The sequence below is a fragment of the Populus alba genome, chromosome 17 (assembly GCF_005239225.2).
Source record: "Populus alba chromosome 17, ASM523922v2, whole genome shotgun sequence".
Classification (NCBI taxonomy): Eukaryota; Viridiplantae; Streptophyta; class Magnoliopsida; order Malpighiales; family Salicaceae; genus Populus; species Populus alba.
Genome location: NC_133300.1, coordinates 17,899,232 through 17,907,813, shown reverse-complemented (window position 1 = coordinate 17,907,813; position 8,582 = coordinate 17,899,232). Strand labels below are relative to the sequence as shown.

General features: G+C 34.3%; 1 long non-coding RNA gene across 2 annotated transcripts; it reads right to left on the bottom strand.

Moving 5' to 3' along the window:
- Positions 1-5,536: 5,536 nt before the first annotated feature.
- Positions 5,537-8,196, bottom strand: LOC118039632 (uncharacterized). Of its 2 annotated transcripts, XR_012168446.1 has the most exons (4): positions 7,998-8,196; positions 5,990-6,169; positions 5,821-5,899; positions 5,537-5,737 (listed from the first exon to the last, which is right to left on the bottom strand). It is a non-coding gene; the product is annotated as an uncharacterized lncRNA (long non-coding RNA). The 2 variants fall into 2 exon arrangements; XR_004685948.2 differs by lacking the exon at positions 7,998-8,196 and having other exon boundaries at positions 5,990-7,941.
- Between the last annotated feature and the right edge of the window lie 386 nt (positions 8,197-8,582).

Sequence of the window (8,582 nt, the reverse complement as noted above, 5' to 3'; positions counted from 1 at the left end):
AGTGAATGGGTGGCGCCTATCCTTTTGGTGCCTAAAAAGATTGGAATTACGGTGGAAGAGATTCGAAATGATGCTTACGAGAATGCAAGGATTTACAAAGACAAGACTAAGAATCTTCATGACCGAATGCTTACAAGAAAGGAGTTTCATGTTGGAGACAAAATCCTTCTTTATCATTCGTGTTTGAAACTTTTTCCTAGAAAGTTGTGCTCTCGTTGGATTGGACCATTTGTTGTTTCTAATATTTTTCCTTATGGTGCAGTTGAAATTACAAGTTTAGAAACGAACAACATACTCAAAGTCAATGGGCATCGTTTGAAACCTTTCTATGAAGGTTGGACGGCAGAACTCACCGCTTCTGTAGAGTTAATTGAACCAATCTATGAAGAATGAGCATGCAATATGTCGAGCCAATGACATAAAACAAAAGCGCTTACTGGGAGGCAACCCAGCACAAAAAGAAAAAAAAAATCAGATTTGCTTTCTTTTTCCTTATCTTTTATTTTTCGTATTTTACTTTATCTTTGTCATTCTCTTATGTTCCTTTGCTTTTATTTCAACATTGAGGACAATGTTGTGTTTTAAGTGTGGGGGTATTGAGAGAATTTTGGTTTTCTTATTTTAATTTTCTTTGTTGTTCTTAAAAAAAAAAAAAAACACAAATTTTGATCTTTTTAACTCCCATTGGTTTTGAGAATATGAGTATTATGTATGAGAATTAATTGAGATAGATGAAGATATAAATCAAATGAAGGAGTATGCATGCAAATTTTAAGGTTTAATTGGTTTAGGGATTGACTTTGAGAATATGCCATGTTGACTTTATAGTGTTATACAAATGCAAGCTTTTGAGCCTTCAAAATTATATTCTTTGAGTGTGCATTCTTTCAATGATAAGTATCTCTAGAACTTGCTTCATATCTTATTGAGATTATATCCCATTACAAATATACATGAAGATGATAAAGGCATTAGGAATTTTAACCCCTCAAAGCCAAAAAGCCAACCTAAAGCATATTATCCTTAGTGAACCCGTTTTGAGCTTGGTTATCTTTTTTTGCTTTATCCATGTATAAGCCTTAACTTTATATATGTTTTTCTTTTCCCCTGGCCAAGGATTAGTAGAGCATATACTTGTAATATTTCATGGAATTATGGTTGGAAATTATATGAAAACAAAGAAGTGATGCTTGATGAAAAAAATGGGCAAAGTTGCCGAAGAAAAAAAAAAAGAAAAAGAAAAAAGAAAAAAAAGTATTCCTTTATGTTCTTAAGGTTTTATGTTGAAAGAGCTTAAAATCAAAAGGAGTTAAGCATTTGTGATTAAAGATGAAAAATTTATGTGCTTTAATGGAATTATATTGTTTGAAGTATTATTTTTCAAAATGCTCTACTTTCTTTGGTTTGAACCTTTCCTTTTACTTTCTTTTACCTCACCTTAACCTCAGCCCTATTACAACCGGAAAATAAGACCTTTTGATTCATATAATACTTGTAATAAGTTGCTAATGGAGATGAGATTGAAAAGCAAGCTTATGGTAGAACATACTCTTTGATTGAATTTGAGAGATTTAAACACATAAACCCTAAACACATGAGTGTTGGAGTGTATATCAATGAGAGGACCTATCACTTTGGCATGGCATAGATTTCATTTAAATCCAGACGATTGATTGAGTTTTGAAGTTTGCATGTAAATAAATTCATGAGAATTATATTATTTATCCTTCATGATTGTATTCTTGTTTATAATGCTTGTACTCTTAGACATTGATGGGAGATTAAGAAATTGATCATAGTTATTTTCAATTTAATTTTATTTATCCTTTCTCGAGGACGAGCAAGAGCTAAGTGTGGGGGTATTTGATGTAACCATATTATTCGATAGTTTCACCCGCATTTAACTAGTGTTTTGCATATGTTATTTATATAAAATGCCTTGATATTCTTTGTTTAATGTTTTGAAGGCATTTTTGGATGAAAGATGCAAAAAGGAGTAAATTGGAGGTAATTGGCAGATTTGACGTTCAGTCGGTATTTTGTGCAGAGCGTGAGTTCCAGAGATCGAAATGAAGTGATTCCAGTGGCATTAAAAAGTTAACATCCATAACTTTTTGGAAATGTAATGCAAGAAAAATAAAAAGAGAAAGATCATGGAAATCACATCCTTCAAAGTCAAATCTCGTAGTCTGCCAATGTTGACCTTTGCCCATTCAAAATTCAATATCTGGAGCTTCAGAAGTCCAATTGATGCAAACTCATTTTGTTTGGATTCCTTACTCAAAGATCTATAAACGCTCCAAATTTCAGCCAAAAACGATGTCATATGAGGGATATATGATTTTTCAAAGATGATAGCTGAATTCTGCCAGCAAGCAGGTTTCGTGAAGAAACGAATCCAAATTTCATCTAGAAGCATCCAAACCGACCAGCAATTTAGCTCCTCTAGTAAATATTCTAGAAGGTCAAGGAAGGCAGCCACCAACCTCAAGGCAGCCACCAACCTCATGGCAGCCACCAACCTCAACCCAGCAGCCAGCAGCCAGCAGCCAGCAGCCTTCACACTACCACCATCTATTGATGTTCACACTTGAGCTTTGATATTTTCTTACTTACAATTTGTGTATAAATAGAGGGTGAGTAGAAGGAGGTAGCAAGAAGAAGAAGAAGTAGAAGGAGGTAGCAAGAAGAAGAAGAAGAAGAAGTAGAAGGAGGTAGCAAGAAGAAGAAGAAGAAGGAGGAGGAAACACAAACTCTCCTCTCTACAAATCAGAAATTATGTATTCTTTCATCTTTAGGAGTAGTTGTTCAATAGATATGCAAGGCTAAGCTTGTTTTCTTGGTTGCAAGGACACAAACAAACCTTCGGATTTCAAGAACTGTGAGATTTATTCTTCCTTTTATTTTCAGTTTATGTTATGAATGAGTATGTTTGTTTTCCTATGCATATTTCCTATGATTGTTTATCTTAATTGCTAGAGCGGACTCTAAGTTATTATTGTGAACAATCTATTGCTAAGTTTGATATCAAAACCGGAGTTGTGGTATATAAACTTGTGAAGCAACTAAGCTTGATAATTGTAGCGGAACTATGTTATTAAACTTAGGGAGAACATTCGATCATAGCAACACAAATTGACAACTTGGTTGTTAAGATTAATGAATTTATCTGGATCTTAAGGCTGCCATTGGATTAAATCATTAGTGCGGACACTGTGATTGTTTGTTGGTTAGGGATAGTTATACGGCGGATCCGTTAATTAACCAATATTAAGAAAAGATAAAATTCATAATATAAACTGGAGTTTCGTTTCAAGGATCGGTTTCTAATTTCCGTTGGTGGATGTGTGCTTGCAACCAAGGTTTGTTTTCTTGATATATTTCAGTTTCAATTGATTTTGTTTGCTAGTTTAATTTCTGTCATAGTTTAAATCATTTCAAATCAATCCCCCCCAATTACATAACGTACAACATAAAAATCTAACTTCAAACTTCCTCGTGGGATCGACCCCTTGCTTGCTCTATACTATCTTGTGTGTTTTAAGCTAGGGTAATTAATTTGTGCGACCGCGACATCGCAACAAATTTTGGCGCCGTTGCCGGGGAGGTAATTTTAGTTGATTCTTGTGCTTGTTACTGTTATTTTTAGTTTCTGTGATTTTTATTTACATTTCTGAAAAAAAAAAAAAAAAAAAAAAAAAGAGAAACATTATTTTTGCTTGCGGTGTTACTGTTCACTTGCCGCAGCGGTACTGTTGAAGACAGAATTGTTTGTGGAATTAGGTTTATAACCTTCATTTTCTGAAGTGAAATGACGTTCTGAACAAGACTAGTGGTATACCACTAGCCCCACCCTATCGAGGCCAAATTCCACTGTGTTCTAAGGTTTTTAGGTAGTTTTAGTTTTCTAGCATAGGATTTTCATATAAATTGCACTTTTTTTTTCTCTTGTGTGGTTGCTTTCTTTTGAGTTTTCTTAGCAATTGATGCCAGTAACCCGTTCTACTAATCAGAGTCTAGTGCAGGTTAATCTTGAAATAGAAAGCACTTTACGCAAGTTAAGAAAGGAAGTTCACCTCAACACCATGGCGGTTGCACGACAACAAACACTCAAGGAGCTTGCTGCTCCTAACGTGGAAAATCAACCATTGTGCATAAACATTGACAATAATGTAAACTTTGAGCTCAAATCTGGTTTTATACATTTGTTACCAACATTTAATGGTCTTGCAGGAGAAGATCCTCATACTCATCTCAAGGAGTTCCATATGGTTTGTGTTGGCATGAAACCGAATGGAGTTGATGAAGAACAAGTTAAGTTGAAAGCTTTCCCTTTCTCTTTAAAAGGGGCAGCAAAGGCATGGCTTTTCTCTATTCTCCCAGGATCTATTAGAACTTGGAACGCCATGAAGAAGATTTTCCTTGAGAAGTATTTCCCAGCATCTCGAGTTGCCAACATAAGGAAAGAAATATGTGGGATTCGGCAATCTCATGGAGAGACACTTTCAGAGTATTGGGAAAGATTTGAGCAATTGTGTATTCAATGCCCTCATCATCAAATACCCGATCAGCTACTCATTCAATATTTCTATGAAGGATTGATGCCTACTGACCGTAGTATCATTGATGCTGCAAGTGGAGGCGCATTGGTAGATAAGACACCTGAGGCTGCACGCCAATTGATCTCAAACATGGCAGCCAACTCAAAACAATTTGGCACTCGTGGAGACTTCTCCAACAAACGAGTAAATGAGGTAAGTATTTCTAACCTTGAAAATAAAGTTAATGATCTTACTTCTCTTGTGCGTTCTTTGGCTTGTGGAAATGTGCAGCAGGTGAAAGTTTGTAGCATATGCTCCTCACAAGGACATGCTTCGAATATGTGCCCAACAATGCAAGAAGATTACATTGAACAAGCTCATGCAATTGATGGAGCATTCAACGGACAACCTCAGCGTAAGTATGATCCTTTTTCCCACACGTACAATCCTGGATGGAGAAATCATCCTAACCTACGATATGGGAACCAACCTCAACAAGGCAATCAAGGCCAACAATTCCATCCCAATGGATTTCAACTAGGGGTGATCATTTCCGGTTCGGTTCGGTTTTTCCCTAAAAAAAGCAACCAAACCGAAAAAAAAAAGAAAAAAAAAAAACACCCGAAACCGAACCGGACCCGGCCCAAACCGGCCGGTTTTGGTTCGGTTCCGGTCCGGTTTTTAAGCCAAAAAACCGGACAAACCTATATGCATTTTTTGGGCTTTTTTTTGGTTTTTTAATGGGCTTTTTAATGGGCTTGTAATGGATTTCTAATGGGCTTACAATTAAATTTGCTATTATCTCATTTTCTTTGAAGATTCCAAATATATTTAATTTTTTTACCCTTAAATATTCAATTGTATTAAATTATTATTATCAATCTTATGTTTATTAATTTTTTTTGGCCATTAAATATTCATTTATATGAAATTATTAGTGTCAATCTTGTGTTCAATATTTTTTAACTTACTAATATTTTTCTACTTCCGAAAAGTTTTAAATAAATAACACACTCACAATCACACACCAATAAGTTAAAATTCAAATTACAAAATACAAACCATTGCCTTCAAAGGGCTTAACAAAAAAACAACAAATAACATTATCATAAAACACTCCAAGCCACAAAAAAATAAATCTTCATGTGCACATCATCTCAATAAAAAAGCACTTCAAGAGCATTGCACTTTGATTCCTGAAATTCATAATCTAGAATTATAACATAATAAATTAAATCAGAAGATATAAAAATTAAAAAAATATATATTTATACCATACGTTTTCAATACATGCATCACAAATTCACAATTTGTGAACTAATTATCATCCGTTGCTAAATGCAACTTTCCACCAAATTCTACAAAATAAAATATTAAACATGTTAGAATAAAAATGTGTTAATTAATAAATAATAAAATAAAATGTGTAAGTTTTTAAGAAACGTTACCTGATTCAAGGTTTTCGTAGGTTTCCAAATCATTCATCAAGGTTGTATTATTAGTTGAAATTGGACCATGATGCAACCAATTTTGACAACAAATAAGTGCTTGAACTGTTGCTGGAGATAGAGAACTTCGAAATTGGTCGAGTATACGACCACCTGTGCTAAAGGCTGATTCGGAAGCCACTGTGGATATAGGAATAGCAAGAACATGTTGTGCAACTTTCGAAAGTATCTTATATTTTAAAGCATTAATTTTCCACCAACCCAAAATATCTAATTTATAATCATCAGGATCCTCACAACCATCACTCAAATACCTCTCAACCTCATTTCTATTTTCCACATTATCTTCCTCTTGTAAGTGCCTTTTGAACCGAGCTAAAGTGTTAACATCTACCTCCATGTCATCAGTAGCATCATTATCATCTTGTTTATGCCTATTATCATCCACCACTTCATTGGCTATCAAATAAAACTCATACAAGCTCACCAAATTATCTTTCACCTTTTTTGTTAGCAATTGTGCTTTGTCATAAGTATACAACTCACCAAAACAAAATTTCACATATTTCAACTTAAGACGAGGATCCAAAACATTAGCCACATACAATAAAAAATTCTGATTTACTCCACAACCCCAATACTTCTCAAACTTATTCATCATGTTAATCGCCATTCCATTCAAAAGATTATCTCTACTTTTACACAATTGCAACAAGTTTGTATGCATGAAAATCAATTCATTGAAGAAAGAATTTGATGTAACATGCAATGAGCCAGAAAATTTCAATGTAACCATGTAAAATATCTTTAAAAACTTCAGCAAAGTTTTAGCATTTTCCCAATCCTCCAAACTAGGCGGCCCTATGTTTTTTTTATTCCCCTTTGAATCAACCTCCAAAAAGTAACTCATATACCTAGATTCACTTTGACTTAACCTCATAAAGACCTTTTCAAACTTTTCCGCAGCTTCTAACATAAGATAAGTTGAATTCCATCGAGTTGCAACATCCAAACACAATGATTTCTTACACTCTATATGCAACTTTTTCTGCACACTTTTTAAATGCAAGTAGCCTAGAGGGTGAAGATCTCACAAACCTAATTGCATTTCGAATCTTAACAACCGAAACATTCATCTCTTTCAAACCATCACATACAATGAGGTTGACAATGTGTGCACAACATCTAACATGCAAATGTTCATTTGACAATATATTAGTTGGCCAATCTTTCATCACATTCTTCAAATATGAAATAGTAACACTATTAGAGCTTGCATTGTCTACTGTAACAGTTAAAAGTTTATCAATCCCCCAATCTAACAAACAATTCTCAATAACCTGACCAATTGTCTCACCCATATGATTGGAAACTTGACAAAAATTTAGAATTCTTTTATGCAAATTCCATTCATTATCAATCCAATGAGCCGTTAAGGACATATAGTTAATGTTTTGGATTGATGTCCATGTATCTGTTGTTAAGCATAATCGTTGACCCTTAAGAGCTCTCTTTAATCTTTCCTTCTCTTCAACATAAAGTTTCAAACAATCTCTCATAATAGTGAAACGAGAAGGAATGTCAAATCTAGGCTGCATGGTCCTAGAATATAATTTAAACCCCTTACCCTCCACAAAATTAAAAGGCAACTCATCAATTATAACCAATTTCACTAGTGCCTTTCTGCATTCATCATAATCATAACCTATTGCCTTAAGAGTTCCCACACTTCGATCTCCTAATTCACCCCCTACTTTATTAGGTTCTAATAGCAAAATTTTTTGCTTCTTATCAACCATAAAAGGAAACTTTTTGCATACTTTCAAATGACTCCACATATTACTTGTCCCATTAATAATAGTATGACATGCATAATCCTTTCCACAATAATTACATTCAGCTCTAGGGGTTTTAGGATCACCATCAAGATTTGTAAAATGATCCCAAATTTGTGACTTTTTTTTATCAACATTTCTTTTCCTAGATGCAAGGACTTGAAGTTGTTTACCTTTAGTATCCGTGGTGGATCCTACAGTAGTTGATGTTGGGTTAGTGTTTGAAGATGGGGCAGTGGATGATGTTGGGGTAGTGCCAGTGGATGAAGCATTTTGATTTTGAAGGTTTTCCATCTGTAATTACCAAATACAAACTACTTGGTTAGTTTACAGAATCAAATGCAAACAGAATAATGAATACTTTCATTCAAAGAGCAGTTTACCCAAATCAAATTCAAATCAAATTAATCTCATGATAAACAAGACAGCAAAATGCCATATTGGAATGATGTTCCATGGCTGTAAATTTCAGTAGACATGAAACCAAGACAGAACATAATTGTCCAAGAACCAAAATCACAAACACCAAGGCATTAAAGTTGAGAATTCAGTATTAAGACAACCTGCTAATTGAGGGAACACCTGCTTAAACACATTCTCAAATAATTTATTTTGAAAAGAAAAACTCTATGCAGGCAAATACTCCGGTCAGCTCAGCCGTGGATGATAAATTGATAATACACAAGTCCTGACGAGAACATCTGCTTAATGTCCAATCTGGCAGATTTAGTTTACATATGTAAAAGTTGACTTGAAAA